Below are 20881 nucleotides of genomic sequence, written 5' to 3'. Positions count from 1 at the left end.
TACATGCCCTTAATTACGTTGTAAATGCATGTTATGTAACTCATCTTACAAGTAGTTACGAGCTAAACCTTATATATGGAAAGTACTCTCTCTCACTCTCTCTATCATTTAGGAATTTTCGGGAAACCTTTCCTGGTGGTACTAAAACTAGGGCCCCGAAAAGGCACCCGTTTTTTAAATACCCTTTACAGAAAAATATAACAGTTTCCCGAATCCTCCCAAATTCATAAAACGTCACTCATGTGTATAGTATCACACGAAATCGTGTTTCATTCTAATGACATTGATGTATGAACCATGAACGTAAGTCTATTAGAGTAGGAGCAGAGATTCATAAGGTTTTTATTTTATTTTTTTAATAGTGGGACGTGGATCAATTCATTTTATATCTTCATATCTACCCTTTTCTGTTAGGTATAAAATAATGTATGTATGTGTCATCAGATTTTTACACACAAAAGAGTTATCTAGAGCTATGAAATTTTAAATAGATAGATCTTCACCTGACATAATATTGTATAAAGCCATTTTCCCAACTTTTTTCGACTCGAGGAAGGATTGGAGAGATCAAACTTAATGCAAAAACTTACAAATAAAGTACGTACAGTGAATTATAATACATCTGAGGTAGGCAACCCAACCTTTTCCCATGTGGTCCAGGTTGCATAGTTTTCAAATATTTGAATTCTTTTGCAAAAAGCTTATTCTTGCCGTATTAAGAACAGACATGTCAACTGGCCCAATAATTGATTATAGGAGGAATCACGTATTTCTTCAGTTTGAAAGATTTTTCATAAATATTATTCTTATCGTGCGAAGACAATGAGAATTTTTAGATATATATCCGAGCAGTTGTGGTATTTTTCCATGTTATCTTACATGCAGATACTCCCCTATGGGACACTGATAGGGTTAACCAAGTAAAATAAATATATCTTTGCTAAGGATTCGGGAAATTTCCCCGAATTTCTTCTCAAATTATGGAGCATGACACATAAGCCTGTGGCATCATTCTAAGCCTGTAAAATTCTGAAAACAATGACGAATGAATACTGAATCAAAGGATATTAGAATATAGGCAAGATTATATCAAGTATTTATTTCTTGATATTCCTAAATGTGACATATATTTAAAAAATATTTCTTCATACCAACTAGCCGTAGATCAATGAAACTTTGTATAACTATAGTCTGGTACGTAAATGAAATAATTTAAGCACCTAGACTTCTAAACAACATATTCTCCGCATTTCCTTCAATTTATGGACCGTGAGGCATGTTCGTGAGTATCGTTCGAATGTCTGATTTATTCTAAGAACAATGACGGAACAAATGAGCAGAAGGTAATCTCCTGAAGAGTGTTATTTTTTCACCAATTTGATAATAAATTTTTGGTTCGAATTTTTAAAATCCTTATTTCAATAATAATTCTAAAACTCCTCACAAGAACATTTTAGGTACTTTTCTTGGAGGTATCTATCCCGTGGGGCCCGTTGTGACTACCAAATATGTTACTGAATGATTAATTTTCTTGAAAATAACTAGGAAATTCCCGAACTTCTTCCGAATTTTGCATCCGAAAAGCACATGTCAGAGATGGAGGGGGTCAGTGGCGTGCGCCAAATGGGTCAACTGGAACAAGATTTGTGAGTGGGTCAGTGGGACGTAGGTCAACAAGACGTGACCCACTGGGACCCACCACCCATTGTGACTCATTCTGACCCACCGAACCATTCTCCCCAGTGCATTGTAGACAGCATCTTCTGAAAAATAATGGATTTGTCTATGTTTTATTTTAAAGAATCCATTTTTCTTCCTTTTTCATTTGTTTCTATTTACTTACCTGAGATGATCATATCTAAGTTAAAAAGGAACTTCAGACACTTTTGGATATTGATATTTGTAATTTTAAGAATAGCAATAAGACTTACTACTTGGCTTTCGAGACATACTAGAATTTTACGTTGACCTACTTTACCTTGATTTGAGACTTTAAAAATTCATCCTATTTTCCACTGAAAAGTATCTGAATTCAACAAGAATATAATTATATACGATAATTAAATTTTGAAATTCATCGTAATATGGCCCATGACATACACTTTACAACTTTATATTGTAAAGGTCAGATCCACCGGTATGGTAACAGAACGGTACTTGAGCGATTGGCCATAAAAATTGAAACTCCGATTAGTGAAAATTTCACAGCCTTGTTTTATTACAAGTGTAAACTCTTTAGTCAGTGGATAGAAGGGCGTGGATCATGGGTCAGAGTTGATGGGTTTTGGTGGGTAGTAGTCGGGTGGGTCATGGTGAGTCGTGGCTGAGTGGGCCAAGGGTCAAGTTTTAATTGACCCACGCCATCTCTGGCACATGTGTGCTTCCATTTCAAAGCCTGATTCATTTCAAAGATCTATTAATCTAAGTACAGAGTATGAATCTAAGATGGAGTAAGAACATCAGCTTCCTAATTGCAAGTCTAACATTTCTTTAGAAAGCAAGTGAAGGGTAAGGGGAAAAAACAAAGAATGTCCATGTATGTGCTTTTTCGGGTGCTTTGCCCTATCTGTTGGTGACTCTAGGTTCTATTTGACTGTATATGCCATGCATGCGTAGATATAGAAATGTCCATATAAAATGGGCAATAGATTTAACTAACCCTATTCTTCTTACGCGGTTTGCAATATTAAAACGCCGTTTTCTCGAAAATGCAGTTTTGTGACATTCCTTCTTTTTCCCCCTTACCCTTCAAGTGGTTTTGAAAGGATTAAAACTGTAATGTGTAGAGTGTAGAATTTTATCTCAGATCTAGGAGTTTTCTGTATTATTATCTGCTGGCGGGGTCCTGTAGTCCGGCTCTCGTTTAGACAAAATGGTACTGTGGGGAACGGCGTATATTGTCAGACTTCTATGATACTCTGTGCACCATCAAACTGCACCGGATCTAAGTCCCGATTAGAATCCAAATTAATATTGTGTCCCGTCCTTCATAATGTCAGTGTTGCATAAGGACCCAGAACACAAAAACTATTTTCACATACATATAATCACTGATAAAATGTACGTAACAGAGTGTATAACCTTTGAATGATGTAGTTTTCTTTCTTTCATATTTTGCTTGTTTTCAACTACAAAAAAAAGAAAAAAAAAATAGACGGGTTAAATAAAGTGCTTATCACTTTAAAATTGATGCTATATATATATATATATATATATATATATATATATATATATATATATATATATATATATATATATATATATATGTAAACAATCTAATATACTCTCGATCATCTAAGTCAGGGATGGCCAACTACGGGACCGCCATCTGGCCCTCGAGAAGATAAGTATTAACATTTTTTGATTTATTTTAATTGGTTCATAAAGTTTAAAAAATAGTTAAACTATAGTGACTTCGACTAATACATAAAGTGAATTATGTTTTAGGCGCGAAAACCAAAAATAAATTTGAGGTTAAGATTACTTAATTTATTTAATTTCGTTTATTTATGTGCATTAGATACCTAAACATTTAGGCTTACTATTTGTGTTCACGCTGCAGCGTGAAAAATAAGTTGTAAGTATTTGAAGCCTCTACCTTGAGGTCAGGTACCTGTTTTACTATACTTGTGATTAAAAATCTCTCCATTTCCTACATATTTTTTCATGTTTAAGAAATTATCCAAGATTTTTCATCCAATCTTGAGACTGTAATTATATTTTCGAACAAAAGGGGTTTATAAGATTCGGTGTCAATTTTTCATTCTCTGTGTTTTGAATGTTGGTATCTTGATTGATGATGTTCTAATAGACATCTGTAAACTTGATTTTTGGGCTAGGATGTCATGAATGTGTACTATAAACGTAAAGTATAATGTGAAGTTGCGGCCCTCACAACATAGAAGTTTCTATGATGCGACCCCTTAGTTTAAAGAAGTTTTTCATCACTGATCTAAGTGTCAATATTTTAAGATCAATACTTTCCTCTAGAAGGAACGTAAAACATATCTATTTTTATACATCCTTGTGTTATATTTACTTTTAAACTTCTAACACTTCGGCTAAATGGTTTGAACGATTAACAGTGAAATTCCAAATGGCATGCATGCAGTACATTTCTGAACTGAAATAATGTCCGTAAAACTATTACTTATTATTTCTCAACATTGAAGCTTCTACACCTTATTCATACCCTAACAAATAAGTATTTCCTACTCTTCCTTGTGCTGCAGTCTAAATCGGGCTGCTTTTTACGATACTTTTTATAGGTTACTTTTCTGTTTGTTAAAGTCAAATATTATAACTTTCATTTTACACACTTCCACACTAACTAGAGCTCTGAAATTTTGTACAGATATGTAAACCCAATGGCAGTGTGGTCTTCATATGGTGTTTGTTGTAGGTTATCGTTTTACTGTAAAATAAATACAATCAATTTACAAATAATTATCGAATTCCTACTGCTTATATAGGTTGATTTTTGTAAAACTCATAGATTTTATTTGGGTCTAGAATTTCTAACTAAAGTCCGATTTTCATGTGGTTTGTAGCAAATAATGAAGGAAGAATGGGAAATTTATCGGACTACGTTTACTGCTTTAAATTCATCCCCAGTAATATCGGCCATGCTTTAAGGAAAACAAAATATTCGTCATTGTACTTTACAACTAGAATGAGGTTTTGTATTTTTCAAGCGGAATTGCAGAATACAAATTAGGTGTTACTGCCTCACTCAAAAGCGATCCTGTTTCTTCCAACTTATTCACTAGTGAGAATATTGTGTTCCTGTCTGGAGCAGAGCGTGAGGCAAATTTGTTTATAAATGCCCTCTCCGTTGTAACAACAGATTTCGTTCTCTAAAAACTTTTAACAGTAAACACATGTTGCTCCAAAGAGTACACTATTCTCACTGTCAGTGTGTCCTGAACACAATCACACAATAGCAACAACAGCACATCACAACAATTGCCCAGTTTCCTGTTTCTTGTTGACCTTGGCAAGATTGCCATCTAACGGAGAAAACTCAAACTTCCGCACAGCGCGGCACCTCATTCCAATTGTTAAGTACAGTGACGATATTTTGCTGTTTTTCTTGAAGTGTGGTCAATATTCCTCGGGATGGATTTAAACCAGTAAATATAGTCCTATAAATTAGTGCTGTCGAATTTTTGTGACATTTGCGGTTTTCGGTTTTTGAGAAAAACGTTTTTCTGAAAACCGAAAACCGCAAATACGGTTTTAAAAACCGGAACCGCAAATGCAGTTTTCGAAACGGAAACCGCAAAAGCGGTTTTCAAAACCGGAATCGCAAATGCGGTTTTCAAAACCGATTCCGAAACCGAAACCGCAAAAGCGGATTCCCAAACGAAAATCGCAAAAGCTCTTTTCGAAAGCGAAATGCAATGACTTACTTTGCATATCAGTAAGAAAAGTGAATAAAGATACGAATTATTTGAGTTTACTTTGGCTCAGACTCATTTATACATAAATAGATACCAAAGATACTTCTCATTTCACTAAATGCCTCTCGTGGGGTCTGTATGATTCCCCTCACACACAAAAAGTACGACATTTCGATGTATTTTATCAATAGTAAACATTGAAACGAAACAATATTTAGAATTTTTCTTTGATTGCAATTACACAACAATAATAACAACTACAAAAAGATCACAAAACAAACATTTATAAACTTATTAAAAAAGTTGCTTTTCTAGTATAATCTTTTTGAGTAATGAATGAGGAATTTAGGTCTGAATATAATGCGAATAATATACGGGAGTGAAACGTGATAACCCACAAATGTGTGTTCATTAAGATTTTACAAACACTTTTACGAACATTTTTCGCTCTTTGGTTTAAACCAGTTGCTTTAAAAAAAGCAGCTGGTTTAAACCAGCCAACCCTGCAAAATAGTAATCCAAGTCAAGTTAATCCTAATCGCAACCAAGTTAGTTATGCATCTGTTCGTAATATAAATGTTAAAGAAGAAGGTGTGTCAAATATGCGAAGTAATAATAGATTACCTTTCAATGGTAGAAGAAATGAACTAAATTTTACCAGTAACAGAACCGAGTCTATATAGGAATCACAATAGAAATAATAATCGTAATACATGGAATCGAACAAATAATGGATCTAATCTTCCACGAAATGGAATTCCTAATAGATTCATAGGTGGCAGGAATTCAGAATATAGAAATCGGAATACTGTTGAAGTACATAATAGCCAGGAAAATGCACAAGATTGTGATATACAATGTAATATAACAGAGTCGTTTGATAATCGTAATTTAAACTAGATTTGGCTGGCGTGGAGTGAGTAGAAACCACGTCAGCGGTAGATACACCAAAATCTTTTCCTGAAAATGAAACTACTCTTAAGATTTTAGATACTAACGATAATTATCAATATATTCCTATTGCTAATTGTCATTGGATGTTTGATGATGAAATAGAAAATGTATGTACAACTAAAAATGATGTTGTTTTTTGAAAACGTTTAGTATTGCCAAAATACATATTAAAATTAATGGAATTCCTGTTCAAGCTTTGATTGACACTGGAGCTAATGTATCGATTTTGTCTTATTCATTTTGGCGTGAATTTACAAAAGATTATTCTAATCCTAGATTACAAAAATAAATAATATAATATTGGTTGATTATACTGGCAAACATAAAAAAGGGTTATGGGTAAAACTAAGTTCAAACAAATGATTTAGTCTTTGTAAGATTACACCCTCAAAGTGATGCGTCCCTAAAAAGATCTATAAATTTTGCGATTTATATGCAGGACCATATTTATGTATTAAACAAATTAATCCTAAAGTTTTAGAACTAATGGATGTGAAAACTGCTAAACTTTTGGGTTTACGTAATATTGATTAACTAAAATTATGGCGTCTCTCAAAATATACTAAAAGTAAATGGATCCAGTTAGTTAAGACATTGCTTTTTTCTGAAGTTGGTTCCAAAATTAACATGAAAGACATTTAATCTTTAAATTAATATTTAATATGATAATTTCTCTATTTGTGTTAATTTTTGTCATCATGTTGATTATTTTGTTTTATTCTAAACATTGCCGGTATTTCATTTATAATTTGTACTTTGTTTGAGTATATATATATATATATATATATATATATATATATATATATATATATATATATATATATATATATATATAATGTATTGTGCGTTCTCTTTTATATATATAGATAATGTATTTAATCTTTCTCGTTCAAAAGAATAATTATATGAATATCACGATAATATATTTTTCAAAACTTCCTAATTATGCCTGAATGAATAATATAGATTTTGTTGACTTATAATTTTCAATAAGTATTAATGGTATCGAAATGAAAAACTTAATTAGGACTCAAACGTAAATAACTCGTATACCATATTCTGAATGTACCCTCTCATTTCGTCGATGAATTTTATGAATAATTTAAAATAAAATTAATTAGAAAGTTAAAAAAATATGAAAATAATATTAATATAAAATGAATATGATATATAATTATATGAATTATAATTTTTATGTATATGTCATTATATGTCATTCAAAAATTTAGGTAATTATTATGTAATATTTAACGGTCCAGGATTCTTTTTTTAATTATGAAAAATAAGTCCTAATGTTCGAGCACCATTATATATAACGACATTGTGTATTCTACATGTCATTTTAAATATCAATTCTTGTATTTACGGACAATAGGTTGTATTGAAATATGCACAAGCTAGTTAGAAGAAGAAGAAGAAAATATGAAAAGAAATTAAATTAATTTTATTTCTGATATTATTATTGATATCTTGTCGATATGAATATCTGATGATATATATTATTGGTTGTCATAGAAACGAAAAAACATAACATATAACAGAAGATCCATTTTGTAGAATCAACACGTAAAATATTTAAAAGGTGTAAATGTTTAATTCTTACGTACTGTAATAAAAAAAAGGTAATATCAAGATGGAGTGTTTAAGTGGATTTTAGTAAAACGTAGTAGACTAGATTATAATTATTCGGACTCTGGGCTAAATGGATCACAGAAAATACAGAATAAATACTGTGTTTACATTTTAAAAGTAACACTTGAAATTGTCGTTCGGAATTCTTGTAGCTTATGAAGGCATGAATAATTCAAGTATGTTTGTCACAACATCTACAAACGAATATTCATTCGTATAGAACCTCCAACACATTACATTAAAAACACATGAACTACACAAAGAAAACCACTGTGCATTAGAACAGATCTCTTATTAGCAAATGGCCCTGCACACGCACACTGCTCACATAGCCCAGAGCCTGAGTCTGAGCGCGAGTCCAAATTTAACTCAATCGCGATTGAGATTGTCAGAGGCGTAGTGGTTTACGTTGAATATACCAACACTTTATCAACTAAGTCGTCTTAGATTTTTTCTCCAATACCAAAAAGCGGGTGGTTTTTCATGAATAATATGTTTAAGCGGGGGATGAATATAGAACCTGAAAATTGGGTGGTACCCGCTAAAATCGGGTAATAAGCCAACACTAAGCTAAATAGAAAATAAGGTATATCCCTATTTAAGATCACTACACATGCAACTCATGAAATTCAATTTGAAATCTCATCCACTTAGACTGAGATTATTTATATTATTATTACTCTTTACCCTTGTTTTAAAAAATAGTACTGCCACTCTTTTTTTTTTTTTTTTTTTGTTAACAAGAAAGCACCACCTCCCTTTCTTTAAAAAAAAGGAAAGAAAAGAAATAAAGAAAATCTCGATCGCAATACAAAATTTTATTGTTGATTCGTTGCCACTCCGATAAATGTGAATGTTGTTGTTTTGCCTGTGTTGACTAGGGCTGTGCGATATGTCGATATATCGATATCAGCTTATATCGATAATCGATATCGCAAAAATATCGACATTGATATATCGATATAGTCGATATTCGATATCGATTTCTGATATCGTCGATATCGATATCCAATATTGTCGATAGTCGATATCCGATATCGTCAATATCGATACTTAATATTGATATCAATGATGTCGATATCGATATTTGATATTGGTGTTTGACACTGCCTCGAAAAAATTGCGGCGGGTTTTTCTTTGTATATATAACGCTTTTTGGCTCGCGATAGCAGCTGCATTTGCATTTCTTAACCGAATGAAACCCAACTGCATGATACTCATATGAGATAGAAAAACGCCCCGTTCCATGAGTCTCAAATTATTGTAGGTCTTGGGGACTGTGCCCCCAACATTCGATATTAATATTTAATTTTCTCTTTTGACTTCATTTCTTAACAGAATAAAACCAAATTTACAGAGGATTAGTATGGGTTAAAAATTTATTTCCTTTTGAAGATAGTCCAAATCGGCTGTGGGGTAGGGATGTTTCTACGTCTACTTAATCCTCCTAAATATTGTATATTTAACTTACATTATCGGCTGCACTTCTTCACCGAATCAAACCGCATTGTATTGGGCAGAAATGATGTTCCTTTCGAAGATAAAGCCAAAACCAGTGCAGAGCCGGGGATCTACCCTCCAAAATATGTATTTCTCATCATTAACATGGCTTCATTCCTTAACCGAGTCAACTTGATATCTTCACTACAATTAGTGTTTGTGTTGTCTTGCCTGTGCTAATATTTGCTTAAATCTAAACAGACAGGGAAACAAGAATTTACTCTTGTTTTTGGTGCAAAGTAGTAATTTTCCGTTTATTTGTATGTGGTTACTAGATGTAAGTTGAGCCACATAACTCAGCGCACTAAAAGAAACAAAAGCATCCATTCTGTCATTTCACTACACAGACTACATATTCTGTTTAGGTAATATCAACGTTTCCCTATTTCTTTGGATTTGCTTAAGTATTAGAATATGCATTATTAGGTGCACTCTTATTAGGAATGACTTAGAAAATTTCTAAATTGATTTCATAAGCAAAACTGAATAATGGTATAAGACGTAAGCTTTAAATTTAATGAAAACATCAACACTGTTAGATATGAGTTTGCACAAAACCAATAACAAGAAACCTTTCCAGTTCATGTGGGAGATGTCACGTCTTTGCGTAAAGCTCTTTAATACAAAAAATTATCAATTTAGTAATGACATGAAAGAGATCTCGATTATTCGTTTACTTTTTTTTTAATTGAATATTAAACTAGAATACTACAAAAGAATACGTCCAAGTGTTAAATTTGTAAAGCCAACGGATTAACTTAGAAGAACACAAACACATACATCACACACACACAGAGAAAAATGAACAATAACTGTCATGTTTAGAAATAGACCTATTAGCACTGAGTTTTCAACTAAAAATGTATGATGCATTGAAGTTCATGACACTGCTATTTAGGAACGAGCTTATTTATTCATGAAAAGAAAATCAGTTTTTTCGCATGTTCTGCATTAAGTGAAGTATGAGTATCAGTTACAATGCTACATCCACAACTAAATAATCTTTCCGATAGAACGCTGGTACATATACAAACACTTACGAGCCAGAAGATCTAATTTTGGAAAGTCACTGTCATGAGATTTTCTCCAGTGAAGGAGGTTTTCTTTCATATCTGTAGGCAGTGGTGCTATTCTAATTTTTAACAACTGGTTATATATATGAGAGAGATGTGGTAGATGGATACATAGAAAGATATCTCTCTCCCTTTCTCTTAGGAAGCAAATCATAGACAAAAGATAGACAAAAGCAAATTTTTCACTGGATACCACAAGTGACAAGTAGAGACATACACAGCAACCTAATATAAGGTGTTGTGACGAAATTAGGTAGCACTGCGAATATCTTGGAAACGAATTATCCAAAATAGGTGTTTGTCAAAAAGTATTTGAAACACCTTAACCCAGCAATGGATCAACAATTATTGATAATGGTATGTATGCGTTTCAAATGTAAGTAACTCTCACCACTGCACTCATGTGATCCAGGTTTCACTCTTGATATTTAACCAGCGCATTTGAAATTAAGAAAAAAATTGCTTATACCTTATTCTGAGAGATCATATATCTAACCCTGTAGCTGTAAGAATTTCTAAGAACAAAGCTAAACAAACTGAAACTTGCTTGTTCTTAGGTATAACTGGGTAAAATTTACTGTTATGTCTGGGTATAACAAACGGTTTAGCAAATTTGAAATATATTATCAACCGGTTCTAGAGAACCGGTGCGAACCGGCTGAATACCACCACTGTCTGTAGATGGCACTGAAAGATATGCATCGATTTCCTGTTGCAGTAAGGCATCAAATGAATAACACAAAAGAGAAACGGGGATTCTCCGATTTTGCTTTTGTTGATCGGGTACGTCATTCGTCCATCTCTGAAATGAAATAAAATTTTTGAGATTTACGTCCCACACTTATGCCGGTTAGCTAAAGGAGACGATGATAATGAGAAATAAATGATAATGGTAGAATGAAGTAAGTGGGAGGAAACGGAAGAACCTAGAGGAAACCGACGCAATGGTGTTTATCCACCACAAAGTTCACTTGGCGTGAGCATGGTTTGAACCCAGAACCTCTAGCACCAGAGGTGAACACTCTACCACTGAGCATCGCGGCCCCTATCGTCCATATCTGGATCAAGTATTGTTTGTGCGTGAGCTTAAAATACAACGCACGTTGTGTTATGTTATAGAAAGAACTTCTCTCTCTCCCTCTCTCTCACACGCATACCGCCACACGTGCACATTCACAAATGCACATACGTGAAATAAACACCTACACACAAATAAAACACGCATATTCTGTGTCACCCTGCTTCACTCTCATTAGTTCCGCCATGGTGACCAATATGATAGCTGGGAAAGAAATTAAATGACTATTTTTATTAACTTTTTCTGAGGAAAGAGTGGTGGATTAGAAGGAACACAAGTCTGTTTTCTGCGACTAACAAGTATTCTGTGTGTCCAGTATTCTGTGTGAGACCAGATCAACATGAATATTCAAGACCAATCAATATGTTGAATATCCATATTTGATGTTGTCGATATCGATATTTGATGTTGATATCAATATTCGATATTGTCGATATTCGATATTGTTTATATTCGAGGTCGATATTGTCGATATTCGATATATCTATTAAATATCGATGTTAGAAAAATATCGATTGTCGATATCAAAATTTCGATATCACACAGCCCTAGTGTTGACTGATTTCTTATCGCTAGTCCTAGGCATCTGCAATAGTTTATACGTGAAGGAAACATCGATCATGTTTCATTCTGTATCTTTCTACTTCCCAATAACGATAGCCGTGCCTCTTTGTGGGAAATTGCAACTTATTTTTTTACTCTGCGAATTGTAAAAGTATACTCAACAAGAATTTCTCTACACTTTAAGACATTTTAAGGAAAAATACCTTCTTTCCCCTCTGCAAATTTTGAGCATTTTTCCCCTACGTCGAGGGAAATTTCCCTCCATCTGGCAAGTGTGAGCCGAAGTGGGGAAAGATTCTTTGCTGTTTTCTCATATCGTTACTTGATATTAGTTCTGTCGAATATATGTGACATTGCGGTCTTCAAAACCGAAACCGCAAAAGCGGTTTTCAAAACCGACATTTCGGTTTTATGAAATTTCACTTTTTTCAAAAACCGGTTTTCGGTTTTTTCAAAAGCCGATTTCGACAGCACTAATATAAATTGCTCATCCTTCCTTCATCGATTGCCACACACTGCACGAAAATTGGACTTCAGTTAAAAATTCTAGACTTAAATGAAATCCTTGATTTTAGAAAAGTCCCCCTATACAACCCAGATCCTCAAAGAAGTTCGGTTTGTTGCAAATGACTAGGCGTTCTGTTGATTTCACATCAACAAGTTTAAAAGATTCAATCCAAGACTGATTGAATCTAAAAATATCTTATAATAAGAGGAATAATGATAGCCGTAAAACAAGTATAAAACAGTACTTGTATAAAATGAAATAAAAAGGAGAAAATACTTTTAGGGAGGGACCACTCTTCCTAAGGTTGAATGCCCAGGCTCTTCTGGATATAACGAAAGTTGTTCGCTGTAATCCATTATAATCAATCGCGCCCAGTGCTTTTAGTTTCAATCCAATTTCTTCAGTTCATCTAACTGAAAGTTATTTTCTTCTTTCTAGAGTCTTTCATTAAAGCATTGCCTTTAATACTTTTTACGACTAATATTAGTAAGGATTCAAACAATTTTTAAAGCTCAGTTGTAAAAAGATGAACAAATGTCAACAAAAGAAAACATTCGATGTTTTGAGTCTAGAACAGTCTACGAATTATACAATTTACATTAATTATATTTTGTATGTGCTATTTTTGTGTGGCCCGATAAATTATTACTTTGTTACGCGTAAATATATATATGTTTAAAGTTAAAGCAGGATGTAGCTAAAATATATGTAATGCATTGTCATTATGACGCATATTTCAATGCATCTCATGAAGTTCACGTGGTACATTCCATGTTCCATCTTGAATCATTACAGGTCAGTAAAACGAGGAATTGCTTTTATTTTATTTGCAAAACCATCAAAATCAATTAAACCAGTAACATCAATGAATAACAACTTCACTAAACATAACAAATATTAAATTCTAAGGAAGAATAAAGCATCCCACAGATAAAGGACACAGTTGATTGATGAAATGGTTGTGAAACAATATCTTTTGTGTTCTCCCACAGCTAATCGAACCCAAGACCACGTGCACTAGGAATACACGTGCTAGCCACTAGACCAGCGATGTGAACCAGTTCTGCAAAAGTTTTAGGATAAAATACGTCCGTTGGTTTCCAAAATGCATTAGTAAGACACTTGTTTGTTGTTCATCTTGCTCAACTTGTTTATGTCAAAAGAATACGTAGTGACTAACTTTTAGGTAAACATCTGAACGGACAATGATAGGCGACTTCAATACAAGCTTGAGAAAGCTTCCATTGCTACCTTCACTGATTAGCGTTACCGGATTTCCCTAGAAAGAATACCTCACATGATACTTCAAAATTGTAATATTAAAAAATGAAGAATAATCACACTTCTGTAGAACAGTTTATATTTAATTTTGCATGTAAAGCCAACAAATTACAGAGAATGGAAATTATTAATAATCTTAAATCCTAGTTTATTTTTATGTTTTTACATATAAAATCATATTTCTGGTTTTCACAAGCATTTAGGTCTGGTTTTCACACATTCTATGAATTTAGCACGAGATATTGAATAGTTAATCTTCACACAGAGTTCAACTCTAAACATGTGTCCATATGACTCCTAACGTTTGTTTATGAAGCATTTATCAAACTGAAAGTTTGTTCTGGAAAGGCGTTACGAGTAAGTACTACTTACAACACAGCTTGAACTACTATTAGCATGTTTGGAGCACTGCAGAGACATTATTAAATGCTTGAAGGTTTAGAAGTAAGTGCAGAGAAAACTAAATAAATTGAAGTTCACTGTGATTGTAATACTGCAAATTATGGATGCGACAAAGTACAAAATAATATTTTCGACAAAGTGAATACTTTCAAGTATCTAGAATCAATATTAACAGATCAAAATCATATCCACGAAGAAACTAAATGTCGACTGAAAGCAGAGAATTCGTGTTATTATTCAGTTCGAAACATTTTGTCGTCGCGAATTCTGTCGCGGAATCTAAAGGTCAAAATATATATAGAACGATAATCATACCTGTTATTCTGTATTGTTGCGAAATATAGTCGCTTAGTTTAAAGGGAAGAACGCAAACTGAAAGTACCGTATTTGAGAATGAAATTCTGAGACGAATATTCGGACCCAAGAGGCACACTGAGAAAAAAAAATGTAGGTGGCATACTTAAAAACGTAGGTTACATTCGTAATTCCTGTAGTTTCTGGACTTAACGTACAACCCTATATAACATCCTGCAGCAAACGTATAGCTGAAGAAGTATGTATTATACAAACTGTCTGCATAAGTGCAATGACGTCATTCGTATGACGTAATCTTCAATAACAAGTATATACGGAGGTGATATCTAGCTTTGTGACGTCAGGATCGTATGTAGCATGTGGGTTAATAATGACGACACACACTGACTATCAGGACGGAGCATAATTTCAAGAAGTATGCAATATACGTTCTGTACGTGTGTTTCTTGCGTTCAACCCCGAGACAGCATCTATATTGTACTTGTGCCCCGTACGTACGACTAGATACAGTATACGTATTGTACGTATGTATTATACAGATTTTCCTTATGTCGCACACAGCTTGTCCCGATACAGCATAGAGAATATCCGTATGCACCATACAGAGTGCACATATGTAGCTTACAGACTGTCTGCATGCAGCATATAGATTATACGTATGTCGCGTACAGGTTGGCCATATGTAATGTATGGATTGGATGTATGTAGCTTATAGATTGTCCATATAAAATATACGGATTTTACCTGTATCGCATACGTATTGCCCTTGTTGTAATATATGGATTGGACATATTCAGGATCTAGATTGTACGTATAGTGCACCATTATTGAAGTGCTGCAACATACTGAGAAATGCATGATACATTCTTACTGTAATGTTGTCACATATTGTTTTTCTCTGTATGGAAACAAAAATAGCTTAAAATATGGTTGATCTCCATTGTGCCAATAATAATAAAATTAACAATGCTACACTTTTCAAATCTTAGTTTAGAGCAGTGAAACTGTCCAAAGAAATGTATTTACCTGCAGGGTGTCCTGTAAGTTTGGGCTTCCTGCTAATTCGTTGGAAAGCTACTGCAAAGCCAAGTGTTGAAAAGTGACACAAGCGTTAATTTTAAAATTATGGGCACAAAGAAGGTTAACCATATGTTAAACTATTTTCGTTTTCATACAGAGTAAATCAATATGTGATATATTACTGTAAGAATTTATCATATGGTTTGCAGTTAGTTGCAGCACTTCAATAATAATGCAAAATGCACAGTCATATACAATCCTATATTCAAACTCAAACAAGATTTACGTACAATCATTTATTAAGCTGTTATCATCCATTGCTTGTACGATATAAAGATTATTTTACCTCATTCTTTTCCTTAATAGTATCTTCTTCTAAAGTGCAGTTGTTACCACAAGAGGCCTGAATAGAATTTTCCAGAAATAACTTCTGTGTACATTTTAATTAACAGGTATGTTTTTTTTAATGTCACAATAATTAAAAGTATGCTGACAGCCGAAAACGTGTTCGCTCACAAGATGATTCCTACTGAGTACTCGCCATTAAAAATGCAACACCAAGAAGGAGACTGGGTAGCTGCACCAAAGTTCCCAGGCAGATACCTAATAGTAAGTGCAGAATATTCTTAAACGTCCGCTGTATTCGCTGTGTGACAACGTGGTGACAGCGGAGGCGTTGTGCAGCCATCGACTAAACATATTTATTCTCCCCTGCTCTAGACATTCTGCAAAATTTGGACTTTCCTGGATGCATCCTTCTTAGTGCAACATTTTAAGCAACGAGCAGTTTAACCGTCTCATACATTGCTTAAAGAAAGAGCAATGATTCTCAGAATTACTCGGAAGATATATATACACAATAATTTAAAACGGTTATTTCAAACTTTGCAATTCAAAGCACGAAAAGAACTATTCATAAAGGAACACTGATTTTAGCCAAATAGTAATTAGTAAACTCAATCACACTCAGTACCATTAGTTGCTTGGTGTTATCCGTAAGTCAGAGATCACGGTATCTCATTTTGTGTAGATTTTTGCATTTGTTTAACGCTAAAAATGTATTTTATCGCTAATTGAACCCAGTACCATATATATACCGACAGGACCTACCTTAGTCACAAGGTGACATGAGTGATACACTAAACTATTCGATTAACACCTGCGGCCTTGTCAACACTAGATAAAGTTACAAAGTGATCAAGTAAATACGGAACATAGTTCATACAAAATATAGCGATGTATGAAGTCTCCGTTTCATATGACTTCGATAAAGGATACATCTGAAATAGCAACAAAGAAATATATAATCTTTTCTCTGGATAATTTGGATTAGTCCAGAATTCGAAGACGTATACGTTGGTAAGTCCAAATTTTTTTTCTGTCTTTCTTCGGATTCCCAATAAAACAACACCTTCGCTAGACAGGTTCAGTATACACATTGCCTTACATACAGAACAATACATTAGTTATTAATGCGTGTCTGAAATAATAGTGCTTCGTATAGAATTTCACTTCATCCAATCGTAATAGCACAAAGATAAAAAATATTGCGAGTGATAATGTTCTTATTACAGAGAAAAAGAGTTGAAATGACTTAACACTAACAAACATTTTCTTTAAACAGAGATAATATTTTATTCTAATTTCTGGGAGAAAGAAATAATTTGTAGTACAGTATCTTTATTAGGGTTATATATTCGTACAAAAGAATGTAAATACAATTGGGTCTGTCTTCAGAAAGGACATACTTTTAGCCACAACCTACACTGCTTCTTTTCACTGTCTTCCAAGCAGAATCCTGGTTTTGTTTTGATGCACGAAATACCTGAAACAAAAATCAGAAAATATTTAAAATATTAAATTCAGTGTGCTTAACTTGGTTGTACTTAACAATACAAAGTATCTTAACATTTTTGATATTAAATGGACAAAATCTATTCGGTCAGGTATGGACTTTTGGGTTGCACGTAGAAAAACTAAAGTGTTTATTGATGCTGAACAACTCAAAATGTATCACTATTCAAAAGTAAGTGGGTACCCTAATGGTGTTTGGGGTACCATGGGGTACCTAATGTCTGTATTTTTTAGATATGTGGAAATGTATGTCTCTAAAATGTAAGGAACTGACATTTGTTTACCTAAAACCTCAACTCGGTAAGCCTTAGGGATATTGAGATATGGGAAAATAAAGAGCGACACCATAGAAGTGTGGGGTTTGCGTACTAGGTGGTGCAGTTTCTGAAACGTAATTACGAGGGCTTACAACACCTCAAAAGTAGTTTCAATTAAATACACTACACACGCCCTCATGGGGGTTTTCGGGTACCATGATATTCGCAGAACTCTCATTTCTAAATATTCTAAAATATGTCTTAATAACGTTTTAAAGAACATTAGAGGTGTGTGTTTACCGAAACCGCAAGTCGGTACGCCTAACAGTTACCGAAATATGGTGAAATAAAAAGCGACACCATAGGTACGTGGAGCTTGCATATTAGACAGTACAATTTAGAAATTTAATTAAAATATGACTTTCAAGATATTGTCAAATAAAGGGAGGATCCATATAGTTATGGGGTTTTCGTGATAGGTGGTAAAATTTCCGAAACCGGTCATGGAAAGTTAATAAGCATCAGTAGCAATTTCATCTTAAAATAATTAGGTATTTCCATGGAGTTTAAGAACATCATGGGGTCTACCAAGATTAAATTTTAAAAGCTTTGTAAAATATATTTTGACATTTGTAAAGAGTATTAGAAATATGTATTTACCTAAAACTTCCAGCTAGTACATCTAGCAGCTACAGAGACAATAAAAGCGTATTAGATCTTGAAATTTCAGAAAACAATTATTGATCCTAACAAAATTTAAATAAGATGGTACTTATATGGGTTAAGTGAGTACCTCAGACTCGTCATTACAATTTCGATCGAAAGATTAATTCAGCTCTAAATTTTCTTTGGACAATTCCAAGCGTTCATCGGGCTCTGAAATAAAGTGAACATTTTTTGTCAATATCTAATATAGCAAGCGAGATATAAGGAATTATGCATTTTATGACGTCGTAAAAATAGAGACCCACATGGATTTGTACTTTTGAGTATTTGCTGTAAGAAGAAGAAATTTCAGAAAACAACCGTATATACCTTAATAGACAATTAAATGGGCGGGGGCATGGGGGCTTAGTGGTAGAGTGCTTACTTCTGGTGTATTGGGTTCTTGGTTCGATCCACGGTCAAGTCAGTTTGTAGTGCACATCGTATTCGTGGGTTTTCTCGGGGTACTCTCCTCCCACCTTTGCATTCCATCAATTCTGTCAACAACATTCACTTGCTTTAATCATAATCTCCCTGAGACTAAAATGCGTAATCGTGGGTCGCTACACTGAAATATTTCCTTTTATTTAATTTTAAAATTAAATAGGGAGTTCAGTATGATCGTTTCTCTACGGGTTAAGTGAATACTCCAATAGTTTCTGCAAAAAAGATTAGTTAAATACCCTACCACTAAGCTACTGTGTCCCCGCCCACTGAATAGTCTATTAAGGTATATACAGTAGTTTTCTGATTTTTTTTTCTTATAGGAAAGACCCAAAAGTACAAATATATAAAGATCTCTATTTTTACGTCATAAAATATATATTTCCTTATATCTTGGTTACTATCTTAGATATTGACAGCGAATTTTCATTCTTTTGCACAGCTCGATGAAACCTTGGAATTGCCTGAAGAAAACCTAGGACTGAACTAATCTTTCGATCGAAATTGTACTGAGGTACCCATTTAACCCATAGAAGTACCATCTTATTTAATTTTGTTGCCACCAATAATTGTTTCCGAAATTTCAAGATCTCGTACGCTTTTATTTCACAGTGTTTCTCCAGATGTTAGATGTACTAGCTGGAAGTTTTGGGTAAACACATATTTCAAATACTGTTTACAAATGTCAGATTATATTTTCAAAAGCTTTTAAAATTTAATTTTGGTAGACTCCATGATGTTCTAACACTCCATGAAGATATCTAATTACTTTAAGATGAAATTGCTACTGGTGTTTATTATCTTTCCATGACCGATTTCGGAAATTTTAGCATCTAACACGAAAACCCCTTAACTGTGTTGGTCCTCCCTTTATTTGACAACATCTTGATAGCCGTTAGTCATATTTTAATTCAATTTCCGAATTGTAGCGTTAAGTATGCAAGCCCCACATACCTATAGTTTATTTTCCCATACCTCGGTATCCATAAGGCTTACCAAGTTGCAGTTTTCAGTAAAAAAAAAAAAAAAAACAGTTCTTTACATTTTAGAGACATGTATTTCCATATATCTAAAACGAAGAAATTAAGTACCGCATTGGAACCCCATTGGAGTACTCACTTACTTTTGCATAGCAGGGTAAAAACGCCAGTGGTTCTCACTTTAAGGTAGAAAACACTATTTTGTCTCTTCTCTGAGCATCGTGAATCTGTCGGAGCTGTACCATAGTTGGAAAGACTCACTGATCCTTCCTGTAATGACCATGTAGTTAGAATTAAAAAAAGGAGTAGCCGTTGGAGGAAAAACAATATTTTAAAATCCTTGCACCAGTAGTCGTCACCTTAAAATCAAAATGTTCCAGTAGTAGTCAGTATTTTCTACCAGTGTTCGTCACTCAAATAACTTGACATAATTTATTCAAAAACGCACTGTGTATCAGTTTAGGGTTAAGAATACAATATAAAGTAGTAAGCTTAATAACTTTGCATCATTTTAGCACTCAAGAAATAAAATAAAAACGTTTTTACATACGTTTTAAAGCAATTTCAGAGAGAAAAATGTTAACTGAATTCAAAAGTTAACTGTATATCACTTCCACGTTAAAAGTACAATATTAAATACAGTGAAACCTCTACTAACGGACACCTCTATAAAGCGGACACCTCCCATAACGGACATATTTTCTAATCCCCAAACACCGTAATAGGAACAAACATATTGGCAAACCTCTCTAAAGCGGACACTCTCTAGTACGGACACGGACAGTCTTTCTTGTCTTTTATAGGTATTATTTACCTCCTATTACGGACACTTTCTCTAGAAACAAGTTGAAAAGTATAGTAAAAATACACTTTTAGTAATTCATACTATGTCACCATGGAAGAACATGTTGG

General features: G+C 33.6%; 2 protein-coding genes across 2 annotated transcripts in view; both read left to right on the top strand.

The window, feature by feature from the left end:
- The window catches only part of LOC145661164 (uncharacterized), a 94132-nt gene that overhangs the window by 1910 nt on the left and 71341 nt on the right, over positions 1 to 20881 (top strand). The window lies entirely within an intron of this gene.
- LOC145661166 (uncharacterized) overlaps positions 1 to 20881 on the top strand; it is a 145444-nt gene that overhangs the window by 53292 nt on the left and 71271 nt on the right. The gene's annotated exons all lie outside the window — the stretch shown is intronic.

The sequence above is a fragment of the Thermobia domestica genome, chromosome 1 (assembly GCF_964235325.1).
Source record: "Thermobia domestica chromosome 1, izTheDome1.hap1.1, whole genome shotgun sequence".
NCBI lineage: Eukaryota > Metazoa > Arthropoda > Insecta > Zygentoma > Lepismatidae > Thermobia > Thermobia domestica.
This window is presented reverse-complemented; position numbering and strand designations above follow the sequence as displayed.